This window comes from Oxyura jamaicensis, chromosome 2 (assembly GCF_011077185.1).
Source record: "Oxyura jamaicensis isolate SHBP4307 breed ruddy duck chromosome 2, BPBGC_Ojam_1.0, whole genome shotgun sequence".
In the NCBI taxonomy this organism is placed as follows: Eukaryota; Metazoa; Chordata; class Aves; order Anseriformes; family Anatidae; genus Oxyura; species Oxyura jamaicensis.
The window spans coordinates 125,652,912-125,666,751 of record NC_048894.1 but is presented as its reverse complement, the minus strand read 5'-3'; the positions used below and the strand labels follow the sequence as shown (position 1 = coordinate 125,666,751).

The 13,840-nt window shown below is 38.6% G+C and overlaps 1 long non-coding RNA gene across 1 annotated transcript; it reads right to left on the bottom strand.

Annotated features, from left to right (window-relative positions):
- Positions 1 to 1,292: 1,292 nt before the first annotated feature.
- LOC118162515 lies at positions 1,293 to 10,668 on the bottom strand. The gene is made up of 2 exons (XR_004748497.1): positions 3,274 to 10,668; positions 1,293 to 2,421 (listed from the first exon to the last, which is right to left on the bottom strand). It is a non-coding gene; the product is annotated as an uncharacterized LOC118162515 (long non-coding RNA).
- Between the last annotated feature and the right edge of the window lie 3,172 nt (positions 10,669 to 13,840).

Sequence of the window (13,840 nt, the reverse complement as noted above, 5' to 3'; positions counted from 1 at the left end):
TCTTTACTTTAACCTAAAATGGAGGGGGCTGAATGAGCCACCTCGTGCCTAGACAGCCAGGTGCATGCATTTGGCAGGTGGGCACTGTGAAGCCTTTGCTGATATCTGTGCTGGAAATGACAAAGGCTTTGCTGTTCCTGCTGCTGTTGAGCACGGGAAGATTTCTTCTGCTGTGACTGGATCAGTGGGAGAGGAAGCATCAAGCTGTACCTTCAGCTTCCAAGCAAACCAGGTACAAAGTACATGTGCCAAAGGTTTTCTCTGTGGTGACTGCTCTGGGAACACACTACAGAGGTGCTTAGTGCCAAGGAGACCACGCTGCCAGTCTCCTTGTCACATTCTCCCCAGCAAGCTCACCCTCTTGTCCTGAGGACAGGGTATTCAAGGAACCTGTTTGTCCTTTCTTTTGCTCTTGTTCCCCGTGGGAGGAGGCAGTAACACCACTTGTATTCTGTGTGCTGGAAGGTACTGCTAAGGCACAGACTGAGCCTGCTTCTGAACTTAGCTGGCTGCTAAGATGAAGGAGCAGAAGAATTTCTGCTCTTGTTGCCCTTTGGGCAGGTAATGTATCCCTGAGAAAGTGTGCAAGAGCTAAGTATTTCTGTATTCTGCTACCTTAATAACTTGAGGCTGCCAGGTGACAAATGCCTCTGGAAACCTTCCAGTTCCGTGGGAACTGACAGGCTCAGCTTGTTCCCGACTCCTTTGTACACCACAGAGTCAGACCCTAGAAAAACTGCAGACTCTTAGCACAAAGGCTCCTCATCTGTTGCAAGGAGAGTGAATCATACCCCTGAGAAACATGAAATAGAAAGAACTCCACATTTTTTGTGACTACTGATTCTGGAAGAACATGATACGTATTACTCTGAACGTCTGTCCCAGAGGTGAATCAATGGCACTGTACCTTGCACCATTTCCTTACAGTCCTGCATGAATCACTTGGGTTTTGAGCCCTGGTTTACACACTTCTGAAATCTCGTGCAACGTCGTCACGGCTGGTATGCAGTGGTGCTTTATATGTTTATTACAAGAGGTTTACAAGAGGTATCCATCTATTTTGGATAAATAGATTATTTAAATACCATGTTGACTGATCTAACACAGTAAGTTTGTAGAAGGTGGTGGCACGGGGATAGGAAGATTGAACACAGGCTTTGGCATGGTAGCTAGTTGTTCATTAGTTTTTAATTGCTTTTTGTTGTTTTTTGTTTCATTGTTTGTTTTGTTTTTAACTCATTCTTTTAGCTTACTATCTGTGAATGATAAAGAAAGAGACGACACTGTCATTGTACACATGAACTGATGTGGTTTTACTGCATTTGGCCACACACTTCAATGAAATATGCTGGTACAGAGTGCAGCCACAGGTCTTATCTCTGCTGCTTCTCCTTTCACAAAAGAATGACCTTTACATCAACATCTTTCCTTCCTTGGCTTGATAATGTTGCAATTGTACCTTTTGCTGTTGGTCAGAATGCAGAGATTAAAAACACTCAGTTGATGCAAACGGTGGGCCGATACAACACACAGAATGGGGTGTAGATGTGCTTCACACAACAGAGAGCAGAATCGAAGGGGAACATGTCGCTTGGAGGCAAGACGCCTCTTTAATTGATTATGGCAAGGATAATCAAATACCATATCTGCTTTTTCCTGGAGTATATCGAGACTGATCATAACTAACATCTGTTCATGTTAAGCAAATACTTGTCATGATTTCAACTTCTGTTTGCATACAACTCTGAGTAGTGCATCTTAAAGTCATACATATTCATATAGAATGAAGAATGCATAATGTCTGCATAAAAAGATAAGCTGTATGACTATATATGAAGACAACAACTACAATTCTCACAGCACTGTCATTGGTTAATTTTAAAATATTCAAGCATTATTTAAAAAACAGTAAGCTGAACTTAAAACTACACTACGAAAAATTGTATAACTGAACCAATGCTGACTTCTTTTCCTCAGTATTAATCAATTTTAAAGTTTCCCTTTTTTTTTTTTTTTTTTTTTTTTTACCTAACACTTTTGTTAATTAGTTGTCGTTTTAACCTCCAGTAACATGATCAGATTTCTTCTGCCTCTGGGCAATTGAGTTATGCTCTGATCTTGAGTTCTAAGGGAAATGTTCGATTTTATTTTTTTTCCACAGTTGAATAAACAGTACCATGTATGCTATCTCTTGTGTTAGAATAGTGTTGTCTTCACATAAGACTCAAATAATGGTATTAGTCATTCATTTCCTTGTACACATACACCCTATTGCGTGTTGACAGGTTTATAAGGATGCAGTGGCAGCCGTGGGTGCTGGGAAGCTCCTAGACGACAGCCTTTGAATCCTTGCAGTCCTGAGCAATGGTGCCTGAGTTAGTCTGTTTATTGTCTGCTTTCTCTCCCAGATGCTTGACTTGTCTGAAAGATTAATACATTAACAAGAGTGGTAAGGTCCAGGGTTGCACATCTTTAAGACATGTTTATTAGCAGATGGCACATGAGATTCAAAGGTCACTGTGGAAGGTAACATTTTAAAGTGAAACAACAATATTTATGTTCAAATACTATGCTGATGAGATCATATGGAAAAATGTTTCTGATTAAATTAGTTTATAAATAGCCACGATATATCTATCGAAGACTCCAAATGCCACTTATAGTCTTCTTTCTCCTATTCTATTACTCCCTAATTTATTTAGTAATACCAGACTTTCTCTTTATGTAAACAGACTAAAAGCTGGAAAAAAACTTCTATACTGGACAGACAATCCCACTTTCCTGAATAATTGAAAATCCAGTGTGAAACCTGGGTCTATTGTCTGCTACTTAAAGCTAATATTCCATGTAAGACTTTTTAAGACCTGAAAGGATTTTTAACTTACTTTTAAATTCTCTAGGGTATAATTCACCTTACAGACATAAGGACTTACTGGCAGGTAACTATCCTATTTACAGGCAACATCATGTGGTACAACATTTTGACAAAAATCATCTTATGCTACTTAAAAAGAATCCATACAATAAACAGAAAATCCTTTTCCTTAGGATTTCTATAGGAAGACTGACTGTCTCATAGTGCATTAGCAAATATTATCAGTAACGCTGAACCTGAAATCCTGTTTATCCTCTCAAATTGTCAAAAACTGTATGAAAATTCCAAAGGATTTTTTTTTTGCATAGGTTTAAAAGGGCAGCTAAGCTCTTAATTAACATTTCTTATCTCAAATGCCACACGGGTATTAAAATGCAGAGGATTTAAATGGTACTTACTTTTCAAGTGATCCATTTTCAACTTTCATAGCCCCTTCCACTGGATCCAGTCCTTGTTCTGAAAACTGTTTCAAGGCACTTAATGCTGCCTAAAGAAAAAATGAATTGTTAAAGAAAACACTAACCCAACTGTATTAAAACCAAATGGAGGAAGGTGTGTATTTTGGTATTTTGTATCTAAATCTTTTCCTGTACGTAGAAACCATTTAGATTACAGACCTAATAAAGAGGGTACAGAACAGTGCCATGATAAACAGCTGTGTTTGTGCATAGATTTGGGGACACCTTCTTCCTGGGTACATGAGTGACTTACATTTGCGTTAATGAAAGCTGCATTACCTACATAAATAACATGATATACTTTTAGGATTCTTGCCTTTGTGCCCTGTAAAGTCTCTCCAGCTTCCTCATGTGCTTTCCTAGAGCTTACACTTCCCAGAGCTTCTATGATGCCTGCAGATGATTGCAGAAGGTGTGGGCAACAGGGCAGCAGGGCACTACCCCAAGACTGGATCTTGAACAATACAGAAGACTGATGTCTTATACATAGGCCAGTGACCTGTACTAAGCAAGGTGAACCAATATGGATTGATTATGAAGCACCAGCAAAAGACAAGTGATCAATTTTTAGCTCACATTTTACTGCGTGACTGCATATTTTATTAACCAGCTTCTCTCTCAACTTCATGAGTCCTGCTTTGGTTCTGCAAAGCACATTGTTCCTCTTTCCCCTAACTGCTTTGGCAACAGACAAATGATTTTTTGTAATGAATTTAGCAAGGTTTGGTTATGAAACTGTCAGACATCTTGTGCTTCACTTTGAAAACACAGCCAGAACAATAAAAAAATGAAGTCCATTCTGTCTTGAAGGTGAAAGGCAAAGCAGAGTTGAAAACCAGATTTTTCTATTTAATCACTCCCACCTAACTTTCATGTATTAATCACAGGGAAAAAGAAAAAATAGACACTGCCACCAAAGGTAAAAACACAAACACTGGAATTGACTGCAGGCCGTGTGGTGGTGGTGTTCACAGTGAGGCCAGCAATTGCTGTATAGGAAATTGGAAGACGTTCTCTTTTCATTGTTGGGATAGAAAGACTCTGTCTCTGTCTTCTTTTCCCATTCTTTGGGGGCAGCAGGGGCTCTATCCGAAACAGGAGCTGCCATTGTAATGAAGTACTAGATTTGCTCTCATACTAATTCTTTGCCTGGATTCTCTCAGCAGCTCCTTCCCTTGAAAGGTATGTTTATACAACTTAAATATTATTAGACAATGTGTATTTTGGCAAGATGAATAACAGTGCAAAAATTGCCAGGCTGCCCTAAACTAAAAGACCATGCATCCCAGATTTGTCTATAGTAATGACTAGCTGCTAAAGCTACAGAAGGCTGCACCAAGTACTCCCACCCATAATGTGTGAAGGTGGAATCCTTCTAGTCTGTAAGGTTTTATGTTTTTTGTCCTAGTAAACAAATGAAAAGCTAAACATTTCTTAAACAGTCTTGCCAAATATCAGATTATTGCTTTTACTTACTCATCCATTCTTCCTTTGCCATGTGTTCTGGGCCCCCCTGTATCTGACAGCCACCCTGCACTCTACTTGCTCCTTATTCATTCAAATCCATATCCATTCAAATAATTATTCCCTTCATTTTAAAATCTCTGCTGCCCACATCTTACTTTTTATTACTTTTCCATGACATTTCTTGTCCCATAAGGGCCAAGCGTCAGCACTTCACCTCAGACACAACTTCTCCCACTAAAGTATCTATCAGTTTTATCACCCTTCAGGTTCCTCAATGAATGAATTCTTCCTTTTCTCATTTCTTCTGTTTTTCTTGACAGTTTGATATATTTCCTTTTTCTTATAAGACATCTCTTTCTCTACCACCTCACAGTGTCTGTTGCAGTTTGAGACACGTTGTCTCAGCTCCTATAGGCTCTGATCACCATCTGCCTTTCCATTCTTGATCTTGACTGAACAGCAAAATTACTAGGTTTGCTCTAGCCAAACAATTTCTCCCAGTGGCAACAAGGTTTTTCATCTACTCTCAGCTTCTCTGTTCCAGTAACCCAACACCTTTCTTCATACTAATTTCTCCCTTCTGCTCCTCTTCTTGGGATTCCTCTCATCACAGTGCAAGCTCTACTCAGCAAGTGAGGACAGAGGGATTTGGGCTCCTGTGCTTCCTTGTACAGGAATGCTTCTGTGGTGTACTTCAGTTGATCCCAGGCTAGCAACTGTCAGCACCAAACAAGCCAAGGGGTAAGGACTAGCACACAAGAATCTCCTTTCTTCTCGTAGTCATGTTTTCTTATCAACACTAGCACAACAATCAGATCTCATTTATTCTTATGTATGGTATAGCCCAGAAAGCATTCCTAGGTAGCACTGTAAAGAGAGAAGGAAGCTAAGACATCTGCTCCTCCTACACAGCTTTATTGCTACCTCATCTGTTTTTCAAACCCACCTTGTTTACATTTTTAAATACCCATTCTTAGCTTCCTGGTCTGATGTGTGAATTGTAAACTTGTTGTGGAAGAACTGTTTGTTCAAGTTATTTGTTTGTATAGTGGCTTAGATGGAGAGCCCCTTATCATAGTAATAAGTAGTGTCACGATTTGAGATTAGATCACAGGGCGATCGTGTGAAATATAGAACCGACTGATGTTGATCAGTGGTCATTGAAATCCACAAATCATCAAGAGATTAATTGGACCAACACAATCCTCCTTTCTAGAATTGCTTTGAATAAGCACATTTGTTACTCGCTTCTGCTTTACTCATAAAACAAGCTATTGCATGGCAGATCACATAAATTACAGAGCAGCCTTCATGGTTGCTTTCCAGAAAAAATGCTATGGAACATCCTGGAGGAACATGAGCCAATGTCTCAACAGAAACAGATCATGAGGGCATCTCTTTTCCTCCTCCATCAAGAAGGGAAGTGCTGAAATACAAAATAATGAACTTCTTTGCCTGTAAGCATGGAGTTTTACTATATGGGTGTCAAGGATGTAAATATGGAACACTTAGAGGAAATATATAAAATGAAGGTAAGATTCAAGGTGTTGTCTTAATAAGACAACAAGCATTTTTAATAACAACACAACATCCAAATCCTAATGCTTGTAAAGTGTGTAGCCTCGTTTCTCCATCTCACCCTTTTTCAAATCATGTCCTTCTCAAGCTCAGATGTTATATAAAAGGTAAGATCTCAGATATATTTCTGAAACCAGATTTTAAAAGGGGTAAGTAGCAGGAAAGCAGTCCTGCACCTCTATCCCTAATATTCCAAGTGGAGGTGTCAGGGTGTTTGTGTGAGCTATGCTGAAGAACCAGCCCTCTATGTTGTCCTTCATTGATGGGTTTCTCACCTTTGCTGCTCTGGAACCTGGTGATCTCTTTGAAAGCTCTGGCTTCTCACTACTGAGTACCCACTCGCTATCTTCTGCCTCAGTCCCATATCTTTCCCAAGCCACCCCAGTGTCCTTGATCTTCCCTTCTTTAGTATCTGCTCCAGAGTTATGACTTCTTTCATAGCAGAGGAAAAAAACTCTACTTCTCCACAAACCTCCCTCTACCTAGGCCCATTCTTTTTCCTGCTCCTAAATGCTCTCCCATGCAGGAGCTCAAGCTGCTCCCAGCTTTCAGAGCTAAGCTGCCCTTCCTCAAGCCCTCCCAGCCTCCTACAACTTACAGCCCCTCTTTATCTTCCAGTTTCCTAATGTATTCCAGGTTTACATGAGATTTGATTTCTTTTGCATGGAAAAATGTCTCTCTCCCCATAGGTCACCTGTGGGGGAATCCTAACTACTTATATCCTGACTTTTGCAACATTTGAATTTTGGGAAAGTTCCTTTCCTTTAAAATGTCCATTAGTGTGATGTGACTGAAGGGCAGTAGAGGAATGATAGAATGGGCCTTACAATCTCATTAAAATTCTCACTTTCCTTTGTCCCAGTTCTCCCATAGCTTGCTCACATTTAGGAGAATCAGCAATGCTGAGAGAAGCTGGTAATTAAACAATTAAACAATATTTTGGATCTTAATATATGTCCTTAATAGTTCTCTTTGCCCTGTGGCACCTCTAGACAGACATGAAGATGCTGGATTCAGGAAGGAAGCTGGTAGCAGGGAGGCTGTGACCTGAATAATCAGCAGAGTGACACAGAGCCCAAGTAATCTGCAGCGAAGAAGAGTTACAAGCAGACGCTGGGCTAATTTAATCCATGATTCAATTCTATTAGTCCCTACAGATTTACACCACTTGGCTTAAATATAACTTGTGAATGGCAGATAACTTAGGTTAAATGAAAAGGAAAGAAAAGAATGGAACATTTGACAGTGAATCTGGTGAACAATTTCCTCTTTTAAAGGCTCAACACTTCCTTCCATTGATATTTTTCTTACAATAGCGCATCTGCACAGATATAGAGAAATTTTTCTCTCCCCCAGAAGATTTTACAACGGTTTTGTGAGAGAAGCCCCATAGGTTACAGAACAGATGTCCTTGCACATTTCTTGTATCACTTGTTTTCTGTGTAGCTACAACAGTGCCAAAAATACGATGCCAACAGGATGCACTGCACTGCTAGCTGTTTGTCTTGGCTGCCATTTCCACTATTAGTGTGTGTGTGTGTGTGTATCAGGATGGGGATGGATGTTTCCAGTCATTTTTTAGCTTTCCTCAAGTCAATTGGCAATTAGCAAATAGCACTGAAACTTGTGAATATTCTTCCTGTTTCTCACCCTGGGGATTAAGTGTCTTGTAATGACAATCTAGTAACATTAGATCATACTTTCAACCAGAATTGCAGACAGGCACTATACTGCTCCATGTGCATTTAAGCCCACATCCTCATGATAAATTTTTCATGTTTGTTTTAGTATGTGACTTGGGTTCTTCCTCTTAAATCTATATTGTATTTCACATTATTCTATGAAACTGAACATTCTAAAAGTTTGTTGTTCTCTGTGGCCCTTCCAGTTGACTTTACCAAGGAGGTCTGAGACAATCATAATAAATACTCTGCTTAGTACTGTTAATTTACTGGTGAGCTGTCTCCTAACCTCAGTTTTCTAGAAGCATGAAAAATAAAAATATTCAGCTTGGCCTTATTCAGTGTTTTCTGAAGACGTAAAATTAGAGGCAGAAACACGGTGCAACACTGAACGAAGTCAGGGTCCAAAGTGGATAACAAAGGACAAGATTTCATTGTATTTAGTACCTGGGTCTGAGTTCAAGATTGAATCTGCAAATGACTCAGTGTGATCATGATGCCTGTTGCCATATGACATATGCATGAACAAATCTCAGGCTGCACTGAAAGCTGTGGTAAAAATGATAGATAAATCTCTAGTTCTTGATTTCATTTGCAAGCCAAAAGCCTAGACAGGAGTAGAGTTGGTGCATGAACTCCCAACAATTATATTTACTCAGTATTCATCTGCTTTCTACATTAAGAGAAAAGATGCCCTCCAAAGCAAGGAGGCTCTTCCCTGCTCCCTGACATTTGAGGCTTCAAAAGACAATATCATCTGTGCAATAACACTGCAGCAATGCTGCCTGCATCAGTAATGAGATGCACTTCATGACTTTTTAATATGAAGCTTTAAATTTCACATTTAAAAGCTATTGAAAAAAAATCATCATCAACAACAGCAATATCACAGCTGTTGAGGTGAGTTTGAGGACTTAGTGTCCCAAAGCAAAGCAACTATTTAAATTAGTATGTATTTAAAATTATTGTTCTTGGTGATTGTTTTTGCTTTCTCTTGGTGAAGATATTTTTGACCAAGCTTCTACTTTGCTTTAACTTGCCCACACCCAAAATCGCATGCACACACAAATGCACAAAGGGTAGATATATTTACACGTGTAGACCTAGATACATACACACAAAGTAGCTAAGGTTTGACTCCCCCACACCTACATTAAATCCTCCTTGACTTACCAGGTTGGCAACATACAAGCTAGCCAGAAATTAGATGACAGGTATTGCAAACAAATTCCTTTTCCCCAACAGCTTCTGCTGTAAATGAATTCACTACACTGCATGCAATAACTTTTGTTAGGAGTTCTTGCCACTTTCCTCATAACGTGCCGTTCTCCCCAGATGATTAGATTTCATGTGAACTAATGTTAACATCTGTTTAAAAATAAAATTCAGAAAGGCTTTTCACACCGTACAATGTAAACCTTAATTAAATGACTTTAAGCCCTTTCCTCACACATTTTATTATATGCATGAAAAATGGAAGGTTATAATCTGATTAGCTCATGTAGTTTACATGGAAGTAGCGTTTTCCAAACTGATTAATCTCCACACAAAAGAAGAGTCACCTGATAGTCACTAGAATTAAAGCTACTGATTGCACCTGTCAAAAGAAGGAGGATGGAGGATAGAAGGACCCCAGTATCTTCAAATGAAGAATGATGATTCACGGATGTAGCTTAGAACAAGTCCCACGCAGTAGTTAATACTACCCCCAGGCAACTCCTGCAGCCAGCACTTAAATGACACGCAATCCACATAGAGCCTGACCTTGCCAGCTTTCTGGGGGGTTATCCTAACGTAAGGATTAACTGTTCTTGAACATATTTTCCGATATATTAAGCACAGTTTCTATCAAAAATATCCTGCATGTTACCTTCTTTCAACTAGTTTTACCAGACGTGTATTCACAGTTCAAATTCCTCCATGCCTCTCAAAATTCCAAGTGGATGGAGTGAAAGGAATTCAACATGGAACTTGATTTCTGTAGATCTTAATCTTCAAAAATCTACTTAAGTAAAGGGACTGGTTGAATTAACAGTAGAGAGAATCAGGCACTTGTTTATTTCAGCATGTGAACTACCATGCTACAAAACCAACCACTACTCTTGGGACTATTCAATAATTCCAGAAGTAATGAATAGCAAAGCATTACATTAAAACCCAAGAAACAGCATCATGATCATCTGAGGTGAGACAGTTCCATTGCTTTAATGGTGATTCAAGAGTTTCTAGCCATGAGGAGAGAAAGCCATGCTGAAAAGCACCTCACTTTTAAAATAACGAAAAGGTATGCTTTTTTATGAAGAGTACCTGATTAAATAAAACTGAATATGAAACTTAACACTGGCATAAGACATTAATCTGGGGCAGAGAGGCTAGCCTATTTGCCAAGTTTAGGTTTCATACTTACTTTCAGGTAGGCATAAGAAATGAAGGGATAGCTAAAAGATCTATAAGGAGCTCAGAGAATAAATGTTCTTAAATCTTTGCTTTCTCAGACTCTTTCCTCCTCAAGTGTTTTCAGCTGCGAGGAGCAACATTTTCAAGTGCTAAAAAATGCTAACTTTGCATTTAGAGTCTATGATGGAAACCATCGCTTCTTCCTGAACATTTCAGAAGAGTTTTCAGGTTCAATGCCAGCATCTACTGAGGTCTCTCTACATCCTCTAACAGTGAAGCAAGGTGTGAAAGTTCAGCCCAAGTATCAACAGTTAAAATAAGTCCTGATCAAACCTCTTTTTTCAGATCATTTCAGTACCTCTTCAGTCTTTACTGGATCTAATTGAAAAGTCTGGAAGTTCTTCTAAAGTGAATTTATTTCTCAATTCAAAACAATTTTTTTCTTCATTTGTTACAATTGAAAGAATAAAGATGGAAAGAACAATGCGTCATCACAATTTACTAATCAGTACAGGGAAAACAGTTTAAAATTTAGTTTCCAAGCATTTAGATTTTCACCAGACAGCAATTAATATTCAAATCAATCTTGCTTCTAATTTTGTATCTTCATTCAGAAGCTATTTAAACACTAACTTTCAGAAGGAGGTGGAAAACCTAGGTAATATAGGTGCTTTCAATAATTAGAGATTTCCAAATGAGAGCATTAGATGGCTAATTAGTGGCTGGGTAAGTAGAGGTAAATCATAGAATTTAGACAACACTCAAAAATGGCTGAGAAGCTGCAGACAAAAATTACAGGAGATTTTAAGGAACATGGCTTTAAACCTAAAACTGAAAACAGCAGAATGTATGTCCTCAGGCAAAATGCTGCACCAGCAGGGAAGAAAGGCCATGAATCACTGTCTCTTTCATCACTGATGGCTGGAAAATATCCTTGTCAGCTGTGTTCTCAGAACAATTTGGTTTATTTAATTATTTATTTATAGGCATTTCTACACATTGCTGTGTAGATTTGCGAGTCCACTGTCATTAACCCTGTGTGTATTGTGGGAGAAATTGAGCTCCTGATTTAAAGTAAGTGGACTGAGGTTCTTGGCAGTGTAAGATTTCTGGGTGACTTTGAAAATGCATTGGAACAGACAGTCCCCTTCGTCAGTCTGACTGCCACAGTTCCATACAGTTTTGAACATCGCTACCACAGCTTTCTCAACATAGCTAGCAGTACATAAACGGGATAAAGACCCCGCCATTCCCCACTAGGGAATGGGCCCTGGCCCATATTAGTAGTCTAAATGTAGCCAGAACTTGTTTTAACAAAATGGATGAGTTCTAAACTGAGTTGCATTTTAACAAGATATAAGCATTTACTCTGTTATCCAAGCAGTTTTCTTAGGCAACTGCAGATTCAAAGTCATTAAAAAAAATGGGTATTAAAAGATTGGTATAAATTCTCAGAGAAGATCCACAGCAAAATTGGTATACAACAAAATAATGCAAAAATTGGTATAGAAGATCCACAGTTCAATTAGTGTACAACAAAGTTCAAACTATCAAGTGTTACTCAATGCTTATTTCAACATGGTTATATTTCCACATAAAGTAAACTGAACTTGTAAAACACACTCACTAGTGTTTACATGCTTTTCATCTCTACTTGCAAGTGTCTTCTTCTTCATGAAACAATATGGCACAAAGGACTAGAGGTGTTTTTATTAATCCTGTTTTTTAAGATAAGGAAACTAAAATAAAGGGAGGATGCATGAGCACAAAAATGTATGGCCCAAGGTCAGGCAAGAAAATAAGAATCACTTTTACTAATCCACATACATTTTATCATAGCCCAAGATAGACTGAGGGAGATCCTGGGGAAAAAAAAATAAAAATATGTAATGATGGAAATAAAACCACAGGCCTCACTCTACAGGACTTAATTCAAATAACTCATTCCTTTCACTACCACCCAGCAAGGTATAATCTTCCCATTAATGTTAAACACTTTTCACAACCTAGCAGAGAAAAAGAGTCACTTTAAAGAAAAAGATGCAGGTGAGAGCCTCTAACAAATTTGTTTGTTTTGCTTAAATGTTTTAGAAAACATCGTGTTTTGTGTTTTTTTTTTTCAATGTTTTACTATATATAGTAAATATATATATATTATTTTTTACTTAAACATTTGACACATTATTATCCCTAAAGACAGTAGATTTGGTTTAGACATGGGAGCAATTTCCTAAATATCAGATTCCTTGGTTTTAGCAATTTTAAAATGAAAGAATGTTTGTTCTTTCACGCCAAGTCCATTACCTTCGATTATAAGCGTGTGTCAGTCTAAACATGACTAGAAACCTGAGTTTGAAGACAAAAGCAACAGATTGCACTTAATGCAGGGGCTGCCCATTGGCTCATTCAAGTAGCACATTGCAGCTTGAACAATGGGGAGTTTAGGGCTGTGGATTCTTACATTACCGCATCTCTAACGAAGCCCACATACTAAATTGCATGCTATCTCTGCTTCTGTGTAACTCTACTCCTGCAGCCTGCATACAGGCATTCAGAGAAGGACACTTCCACCCTGAAAGCACTAGGGACCAATCCCCCTCTTAATTCTCCAAGTCTCGTTTTACAAGCATGCATGTATGTCCAACAAAGTACCAAATCTAGACTGACAGCTAAAAGTGTTATATTTAGCATACATGGTGTGTAATCAGAAATTTGAGTGTTTCCAAAAGGCAAAAGTTTTTTTCTTTTTTTCTTTTTTTTTATTCTGATCTCAGTGTATTTTTATACTGCTTTAGCTGGTATTTTTCTCCTAATTGAAGATGATCAGAGTCAGGCCCATTCAGCTACAGGCTGAAAATCTCATCTGAAGCAGTTCATAATGTAATTTTGTCCTTGCTAACTGTCGATGGCTTGTCCTCATCCCATTTTAACCTACAACCATCAGCTCCTTTAATGGAAGTGTCTATAAAGATCTTCTCTAAAATATGCTTTTCCAGCACACTTAATGTCTTTTAATGTCTTTCCAATTAAATCCAGATGTGAAAAGCTTAAGGAACAGTTCTCAGGACTGAAAAAGATGACATAAATCTTGCAGCTGACAGAGATCCCACTGAGCTCAGTTGGGGAAACTCACAGAGGACTTCTTGTGGGCCAGAAAAGCTGCTGGGTATAAAGACAGATGTGTATACTCCTATTAAAAAAATTTAAATAAAAACTGACTCCTACAATGAGGTATCCACAATTATCAGAGACATTACTAACTCAATCCCTCAATGTGCTGAGCACATCCTGTGTGGCACAGATTTCCCTCATCTTTTTGGGAAGTTTATCAGAGTTGAAGGGGGTCACATCTGTTAAGGAAAGAGCACCTCACCTTTCAGGAT